Source organism: Gossypium hirsutum, chromosome A06 (genome assembly GCF_007990345.1).
Source record: "Gossypium hirsutum isolate 1008001.06 chromosome A06, Gossypium_hirsutum_v2.1, whole genome shotgun sequence".
Classification (NCBI taxonomy): Eukaryota; Viridiplantae; Streptophyta; class Magnoliopsida; order Malvales; family Malvaceae; genus Gossypium; species Gossypium hirsutum.
In genome coordinates this window covers 119,415,922-119,423,447 of record NC_053429.1, presented here as the reverse complement: position 1 = coordinate 119,423,447, position 7,526 = coordinate 119,415,922, and the positions used below count along the sequence as shown (strand labels likewise).

The 7,526-nt window shown below is 32.6% G+C and overlaps 1 non-coding gene across 1 annotated transcript; it reads right to left on the bottom strand.

Moving 5' to 3' along the window:
• Positions 1 to 2,015: 2,015 nt before the first annotated feature.
• Positions 2,016 to 2,122, bottom strand: LOC121231761 (small nucleolar RNA R71). The gene has a single exon (XR_005929816.1). It is a non-coding gene; the product is annotated as a small nucleolar RNA R71 (small nucleolar RNA).
• Between the last annotated feature and the right edge of the window lie 5,404 nt (positions 2,123 to 7,526).

Genomic DNA, 7,526 nt, shown 5'->3' with positions numbered 1-7,526 from the left:
TGACTTCTCATGATTTTAAAAGAAGTAGTTTTGACAGTTGTGTTTACTTTAAGAAAAACAGTGATGGTTCTTTTGTGTATCTACTTCTGTATGTTGATGACATGTTGATAGCAGCAAAAGATAAAGGAGAGATAAGAAAGGTCAAAACCCAACTAAGTAAAGAATTTGATATGAAAGATTTAGGACCAGCAAAGAAGATACTTGGAATGGAGATTCTCAGAGATAGAAAAACAAGTAAATTGTACCTAAGTTAGAAGGGGTACACTGAGAAAGTTCTTTGCAGGTTCAATATGCAGAGTGCTAAGCCTGTTAGTACTCCTTTAGCAACCCATTTCAGACTTTCATCGGTTTTGTCTCCATAATCAGATGATGAGATTGAGTACATGTCACATGTTCTATACTATAGTGCAATGGGATTTCTCATGTATGCTATGGTTTGTTCACGTCCAAATTTATCATATGCAGTCAGTGCAGTTAGTAGATACATGATGAATCCCGGTAAAGAACACTGGAAAGCAGTTTAGTGGATTCTAAGATACTTACGAGGTACTACTCATGTTTGCTTACAGTTTGGAAGAACTAGAGATGAAGTCCTTGGGTATGTTGATGCTGATTTTGCTGGAGACCTTGATAGAAGAAGATCTCTTACAGGTTATGTCTTTACAATCGGAGGTTGTGCAATCAGTTGGAAAGCCACTTTGCAATCTACAGTCACTTTGTCTACCACTGAAGCTGAGTACATGGCGATTACTGAGGCTTGTAAAGAAGCTATTTGGTTGAAGGGACTCTTTAGTGAACTCAATGAAGACTTTCAAATCAGCACAGTATTTTGTGATAGTCAGAGTGCCATCTTTCTTACAAAAGATCAAATGTTTCATGATAGAACAAAACACATTGATGTTCGGTATCATTTTGTTCGTGATATTATTGCTCGTGGTGATATTGTTGTGAGAAAAATTAGTACTCATGAAAATCCTGCAGATATGATAACTAAGTCACTTCCTATAACCAAGTTTGAGCATTGCTTAGACTTGGTTGGTGTTCATTGTTGAAGTTAAACCCTTAAGGGGTTTTATGGAAGAGGTAGAGAACTTATTCATTGAGAGTTCACGATGGAGAACTTGTTCATTGAGAATTTGTGTCAAGGTGGAGATTGTTAGAATTAAGTGACCCGAATCCTTATTTAAATAAAATATAGTGGTAAAATAAAATAAAAGAAGAATCCATATAGAATTACACTTCTTTTATTTTATTTTATTTTAGAATAATGTTTTTTAAACCTTATTAAATTCTATCTATTTGATATTGATTAGAATAAGGTGTTTTAGTCTTACTAGAATATGGCTTTACAAGCCTATAAATAAATATAGTCTATTCCTCTTATAATCATTCGAATTCAACATAGTGAATTTTCTTCTCCTCTACTCGTGGTTTTTTACCGAAAGGGTTTCCACGTAAAAATCTGTGTTTATTTTTATTTTATTTTATTTTTTCACAGAGATTGAAAAGAATGTTCGCAGAAATTAAAGAGAGGTTAGAGAAGTAATGCAAAGTCAATAGAATGTAGTAGAGATCAAGAGGAAAAGGATATTACTGCAGAGATAGGTGATAATCAAAATAATTAGCTACCTCCTGCACATCTTGCCCCTCAAACTATGTATGATTATGCTAAGCCCACTCTGATTGGGGCTGAATCGAGTATTGTAAGACCAACTATTAATGCAAACAATTTTGAAATCAAGCTGAATACAATTCAGATGGTGCAACAATATGTTCAGTTTAATGGTTTACAAGATGAAGATTTGAATGCTCATTTGGCCAACTTTCTAGAGACTTGTGACACTTTCAAGATCAATGGTGTTACTGATGATGCCATACGCTTACAGTTGTTACCATTCTCATTAAGGAGCAAGGCAAAACAGTGGTTAAATTCATTACCACAAGGTTCTATCATTACTTGGGCGCAAATGACTGAAAATTTTTTGTTAAAATATTTTCCACCAAAAAAAATAGCTAAGTTGAGGAATGAAATCTCTTCTTTTGATCAGTTTTATATTAAAACTCTTTATGATAGATGAGAGAGATTTAAAGATTTGTTGAGAAGGTGCCCTCACCATGGACTACCTTTGTGGCTCCAAGTTCAAACTTTTTACAATGGTTTGAATCCCTCGACTAGACAGATGATTGATGCAACAGCTGGAGGAACATTGAACAACAAAACACCTGAGGCAACTCAGAATTCATTGAGGAGATTACACTGAATAATTATCAGTGGCAAGTTATGAGAGTAAAACCAGTCAAGGTAGCCCGGGTTTTTGAAATTGATGCAGTTTCTATGTTGGCAAATCAGGTTGAAGCTCTTTGTAAGAAAATTGATGGTTTAAAATTTTCTAAGCAAGTGAATCTAGTGATGCAATGCGATGCGAATGTATCGATTTCACTATTCTGGCGATTTCATCCAAATTTAGGGCAGTTTCAATTCTCTCCCTCTCTTTTGATATTGTGTTTATTCTATGATTTTATCTATTTGTACATTGGAGATAATGTACATCTTAAGTGTGGGGAGGTTGTTTGTATATTTTTCATAAAATCTCTAAATTATTTGTTGTGTTTAAGTAACTTTCTCATAGCCTCTATTAGAGTTAATTTTTTTAAATTTGGAGTTTTTGTTGATGTTGTTTTGGATTTATTTGTGGATATTTGTGCATTAGTTGATTTATACTTTAAGACACAAGAGAGTCAAGCATGATAAGTTGTTTTTTAAAAATAAATATTTTATGTTGTCTCCCCAGATTGAATTATTATCTTGAAATTTTGAAATTGCAAGTTTGACATCAAAACCATAACTTTTTGTGAGCTTTTGAGCCTATAGAGCATATATTTTATTCCGTGCTCATTTTATTTTTGGTTGTGAGTATGTCAACTTGATTTGTTATTCTAGAACTTGCTTTGATTATGCATGTCGAGACCACATTATTGATTTGATATACTGAGATGATAGAGGCACTTAGGATTTAACCCATTTAACCTGTAAAAAGTTTATCTATTGAATTAACCCCTAATAAATTCCTTTGATCCTAACACATTTTTTTGACTATCCCACTTTTATTAACCCGTAACCCATATGAATGTTGTAAAATCATCTTTTTTATTGACTCCTTTTTTGTTGATATTTGATTTGGTTCATTTCCCAACTATGTTTCATTAGTTGAATTGCTAACTTTTATTTTTGTTCTCTAAAAAAATGAAATGGAAAAAATTGAAAAATGAAAAAAAAATATTTGATTGAGCTTGAATAGTTAGTTTGATATTTCTTTTAATTTAGCAACAGATTTTTTTTAGTTTGGTAACTTATTAATTCGATCTCGATTATAACTGAATTTTCCTTAACCTAAACCCCGTTACAACCCTTTAAAAACCTCTTGATTAGTGTGCCATCTCATTTTACAGTGGTAGGGATTTGATTTTCAAGCAAGCTTATGGTATTAGCATTTCTCATTCGACTGTTGAGTGCATATTATTTGAAAATTAAACACTTTGAGTGCTTGAGTGAATATTTACTGAGGATATCAATTCCTGTTGATTTTGAATTTAAGGTAATTATTTAGATAAGGGGAGACACCTATGCTTTTGTGCTTTAAAAATTTTAGCTTAGACTGCTTGAGTCTTTAGTGCCCTTTCAGTTGAATTTCGAATGCTTGATTTACGAATTATCTTAAAGCATTGTTGATGAAAATGAAAAATTGAGAAAGTTAACTTGAATGTAGTTGAGAATTTTGCTTAAGAACAAGAAATTGCTTAAGTGTGGGGATATTTGATAAATATCAAAAGTAACATGTTTTAGCCTCATTCTTAATGCGTTTTTGGATGTTTATTCGATGTAAAATGGTGAATTTTATGCTCCTAGTCCTTTAAATGCATGTTTGTATACTAAGGATAGCATTTGGGAGAAAAATGAGTGAAAATAAAAAAATCGAAGCAAGTTTCAGGAGCCATACGGGCTGGGCACACGATCGTGTGAGCCACATGGACTGCCACACGGCTATGTGCCAGATCGTGTGGATTTCACGAATCACACTCCAAACACGCAAAAAAAACACAATTTTTAGGTTTTTCTAGCATTCTAAGACCTATATATACCCAATATAAGAAGAAGGGAGTAAGCCGTCAACGAATATTCAAGAAATCAACTCAGAAAACACCATTAAAGCAAACTCTAAAGTAGATTTCCATCAATATTAAAGACCTCCTTTTGATTTCTTTGAAGTTTATTATGAGTTCTTTATTTCTTGTGGTTATATTGTCTTTATGATGTCTTTATTTGCAATTATGAACTAATTTTCAAAATACCTAGGGGAGATGAACCCTATGATAAATTCTGGCTTTTGATTTATGTTTTATGCAATAAAAACTTGGATCTTGTTCTCAATTATGTATGCTTAATTTTTGGTTTGGTATTTCTAGATTATTAATCTATGTTTGATGTGCTTGAATCAGAGGAATATACCCTATTTAAGAGTAGATCTAACATAATTGAGTGGAGTTGCACGCAATCTTAGAAATAGGACAACATAAATCTACCAGATTAGAATCAAATCTGATAGGGGGATCCATAGATCGAGTTAATGTGATAGTATAGATTTTAATTAGAAAGAAATTTCAATTAATCAACCTAGAGTCAGTTGCTCTTAGTCTTGAAAAGAGATATTAGCATAATTTAGCAATTTCTACGAATCAAGATACTATGTGGAGAAATTGCTTAATATAGATTGATAATGACAGATGAAGACTAGGTGAATAATTGCATAATTTAGGGATTTCTTTCTTGGTATTGTTTCGTTTCTTGTTTGTTTACTCGATTATTTTCCAATTTGTTCTTTGTTGTGTTGTTTAGTTAATTACCTTAATTAATTTTAGTTTTAATCAATCACTCCAACTTATCAGTTAAATAATAGGAAGATGATAATTACTAGTACTTTTAGTCTTCATAGGGACGATATCTTTGCTCACTGTAGCTATAATATTAAATGATAGGTGCATTTGCCTTTGACAAATTTTTAGTTGGTTACGATTGCAATCAGGTAATTTGTTTCAGAGAATGGCCGAGCAATTCTCATTGAGCTCCACAGTTGACAAGTAGTCTAACTTCCTTTTATTTTTTAACAACTCCTTTAAAAATTTTGCATACTTTGACATCTGCGAAAGGGCTTTAACAAAAGGTAAGTTAATATGCAATTTTTTCAAAAGTTTAAGAAATTTACCATATTGTTCGTTTATGTGATCCTTCTTCAATGCTGTTAGATATTAAACTTGTGGTTTGTATTCTCTAACCACCAGATTATGCTCTTTTTTACTTTCCTCAACCCTATCATTTTTCTTAATAGCTTTTAAATTCAGCTTCTTTTCTAACTTGACTATCCCTTCCACACTTCGAACAGTGATTGTGTGGATTTTCTCCTTTGGGTTGGTTTAAGTGTTGCTAGGTAAGCTTCCTTGATGTCTCTCCAAAACTAGTTTAGCAAGCTGTCCCATCTAATTTTCAAGCCTTTGAATCGATGCTTGTTGATTTTTTAGAGCTATCTTAGTATTCTGGAATCTAGTTTTGGACACCGAAATAAATTTAGCTAACATCTCCTTAAGGCTTGGCTTCTTCTTTTCCTGCTGATAAGGTTGTTGAAAACTTGAAGGGGGTTGTAACCTTTAATTACCTTGACCACCCCAAGATAAATTTGGATGATTCCTTCATCCCAGATTATAGTTATTGTTATAAGTGTTATTTTGAGGTCTAGAATTATTACCTATAAAGTTGGCTTGCTCATGCTCCATGTTAGAACCGAAGGGTAAACATTCCGGATTGATTATCCCCGCTCTAATTGCATCACATTGCATTATTGGATTCATCGTGTTATTGCAACTTAAACCATCAATCTATTTACTTAGTTCTTCCACCTGACTCGCCAACATAACAACTGCATCTATATTAAAAACACCAATTGCTTTAATCGGTTTTGTTCTCATGACTTTCTATTGATAGTTATTTAGTGTCATCTCCTCAATAAACTCTTAAGCTACCTCAGGTGTTTTATTATTTAATATATTTCTCCTGTTGTTGCATCAACTAGTTACCTAGTCGAGGGATTCAAACCCTTGTAAAAGGTTTAAACTTGTAACCATAAAGGTAACCCATGATTAAGGCACCTTCTCAAAAGATTTTTATATCTCCATCATGCATCATATAATGTCTTCAACTCAATTTGAGAAAAAAGAAGATATATCGTTCCTCAACTTAGTTGTTTTATCTGGTGGGGATTACTTCAATAGAAACTTCTCAGTCATCTGATTCCAAGTCGTGATAGAACCCCGTGGAAATAAATTCAACCACTATTTTGCCTTGCTTCTCAAAGCGAATAGGAACAACCATAAGCGTATGACATCATCAGTAACGCCATTAATCTTGAATGTGTCGTAAATCTCAAAAAAGTTAGCCAAATGAGCATTTAGATCTTCATCTCACAACCTATCAAACTGAACATACTACTAAGTCAAAATTGTTTGCAGTAATAGTCAGTCTGACGATACTCGATTCAGCCCCAATCAAAGTAGGCTTAACATAATCATACATAGTTCGAGGAGTAGGAACTGTAGGAGGTTCCTGGTTATTTTGATTATCTTCCATCTCCATAGTAATATCATTTTCCTCTTAATTGTCTATTAAAATTTGTTGACCTGGGCTTGCTTCTCTAACCTCTCTACTATTTCTGCGAGCAGTTCTTTCAATCTCACTGTAAAAAATTATTAGTTCTGACGGGTTGCTTCTAGTCATAAAATAAAAGAATCTGTAAGAATAAATCAAAAAAATAATATGTAACGATTAAATTTAAAATAAAAATAAAAATGGCTAAATTAATGGAAATAAAGTTTTTTCTAATATTTTAATACCCAGCTACGCGCCAAAAACTTGATGTCTACGAAACTAACTAAAAATCTGACTAATGCAAGTGCACCTATCAATTAATAGTACAACTACAATGAGCAAGGATATCATTCACACGAAGACTAAAAGTACTAATAATTACTATCTTTCGATTATTTAACCGATAAATTTGAAAGATTGATTGCAAACTAAAATTAACTAAATTACTTGCTAACGAACACGACAAAGAACGATTCAGGAAAATGATCATATAATGACTATGAAGCGAAACGATACCCAAGAAAGAATTCACCTAGACTTCATTTGTAACTATCAATCTAAGTTATGCAATTTATTCACTTAGTATCTTGATTTGTAGAAATCTCTAATTTATGCTAATAACTCTTTCGAGAGTAAGAGCAACTGACTTTAGGTTGATTAATTGAAATTTCTTTCTAATTCAAACTCTTATTATTGCAATAACTCGACCTATGGATTCCCCTATTAGATTTGACTCTAATCCGATAGATTTATGTCGTCCTATTTCCAAGATTGCATGCAACTCCACTCAATTACACTAGATCTACTCTTAAACAGGGTCTATTCCTTCTCT